Here is a 2,452-nt window from a genome sequence, read left to right on the forward strand (position 1 = left end):
ACAGAGCGAGACTCTGTCTCAAAAAAAAAAAAAAAAAAAAAAAAAAACTAAACATCTGACCATGTAAACATACAAAAAAAAAAAAAAAACAGCGAAAAAATCACCTTTCTCCAGTCTATTTATTAAGATATTAAACAAATACATAAAATAAAATAATACTGTAAGCAGGCAAATCTTTGCATACCTAAAGACAAAGAAGAATCTTACCCTGAGGATTATAGCAGTCAAAAAACTTACTACAAACACACACACAGAGACATCTGTATCATTCCAACTCTTGTCTGTAAAGAGAAAAGAAGTTTATTTTTTTTTAATTATTCGCACATAAATGATATAAATAAATACACATAGATTTATGGACATAAATAGGCCAGTGCATGACTTCAGAATAACCAGATTCATTCTCTGAGGATGAATAAATATTCTATTAGGAATGATCTGGACAAAAGTATAGTTTTAAATATAGTTCTACAAATTATGTTGATTATTCTAAAAATGAGAGAGTGTATTTTGCAGCAACTTAGATGGAACCAGAGATCATTATCTTAAGTTAAGTTGTGACAATAGGTAGCTAGTCAGGCACGAACAGGGTGGAAGAGAGTTTTTTCTTGCCTCCAGGAATATCAGGCGACCATCAGGTGATGGTCAGGCAATTGTTACACAGTCCCTAAAGTAATAATTGGTGACAGCGAGTGCCAGGGAAAGGCAGTCTCCCTATAGATAGAAAAAAAAAAAAAACCTGAAACTGGTGATCAGTAGCTTCTCGATAAGACATGAGGAGTTGGAAAAATGTCTAAGAGGCAAGATGGCAGGAATTAACTGGTATATGATTTCTTAGGGACATTTGGCTGGTAAAGGAAGAACACCTCAAGTGAGCGTGCATACAACTCTAGTAAACACACTGCACATGCTCCCTTCCCAACTGCCGGCAGGCCACTGTGCATGCAGACAGCCCACCCCAAAGATGAAGTCAGGGGAGAAGTTCTGCACAACCCCAGAATTATGGCAACATATAAAATCTCAGGTCAAAAGGTAAAACTGCACCCTTGTCTTTCCAGTTGCCCACTTGGCCTTCTTCCAAATATACTTTCCTTCCTTTGGTTTCTGCTCTAGAGCTTTTAAAATAAACTTTTACTCATGCTCTAAAATTTCCCTGGGTTTCTCCTTCTGCCTTAGGCCCCTCAGTTGAATTCTTTCTTCTGAGGTGGCAAGAATTGAGGTTGTTGCAGACCCGTATAGATTCATTGCCGCTGAAATGTTTTGGTGCCATGTGACTCAGATAACTTCCACTGCTAACACACACTGCTAACACACATGCATGTACGCATGCATGCTGCATGACTTGAATACATTCCCTAGCGGTAAGAGATCTCTGTGCCTCATCTTCTTCGGCTGGGGATGTTCAACCACTGTACATATCTCCCTTTTACTTACTAACAAACATCTAGAAGAAGTCCTTTTGGCCATAAGTGACTCTGCTTCCCCAGCTTATCACTCAGCTCACCCAGAAGGGTGACTCATGGGGATGGGATTGGTCTGGGGTCTGAACTGAGTAGAATGGAGGCACTAATGGCCCTCCTGGACCGGTGGCTCATAAGAGTACTAGGGATAAAGCCTAAAACCATGCAATGCTGGGGGTTTGTCTGCTTTTTCAACTAAATGGGCTCTTTCCCAAGAACTCACATTGCCAAATTTTTTTGTTGTTGTTTTCTGTGTGTGTTCTGAAATGGCCTTGCACACCCACCAGACTGTCCACCTTAGGGACAACGCCAACCCTTTGCTTTTACTTCGTATGTCACGTGACTTTATCACACAATCCCTGTTATTCATGCACCTGTGACTCTTACTGCATTTGCAGAGCAGCAAAGAAATGGCTTTCCTTTCAGATGTCTGCTGGCCCATTGCCAGGGCAGACAATAATTAGAACTCTAGCTCTGCCATCTCCTTATAACTTAGCATATGCTTTTAATTCCTGTTATGCCCCAGGTCCAAGTTTCTCAGGGTCTTAAAGCACTTTGTCCACCTATATAGGGCTTCACTATTGCCCTTGAAGGAGCCAGCCTATTTGTGCTTTTTTAAGTTAGCACCATTTTTATAGGAGGGGAAATTTTTTTCTGTGCCGTTTGTGAGTTCTTATCCCAAGCCCCAAGTCCTCCAGAGGTTACTATTTTATATCAAGAGGGCAAATAAACATTGCTCTCTTGAATCCAAAGGTGGCTGCATTCTTGCTTCTTCTCACTTCTTCCTGTGACCTCCATTTCTATAATTACTTTCACATCCTTCTCAATATGCATCAAGACCTTCAAGGTCATATTTGAAGCAAGTGGGGAGAGAAGTCCAGCCCCCTCGTAGCAGTTAGCTACAAGGCTTCTCATCTACTCAAATAACATGGAAAATGAGAATCTAAGAAATATATATATATATATATATATATATATATATATATATATAT

Source organism: Theropithecus gelada, chromosome X (assembly GCF_003255815.1).
Source record: "Theropithecus gelada isolate Dixy chromosome X, Tgel_1.0, whole genome shotgun sequence".
NCBI classification, from domain to species: domain Eukaryota; kingdom Metazoa; phylum Chordata; class Mammalia; order Primates; family Cercopithecidae; genus Theropithecus; species Theropithecus gelada.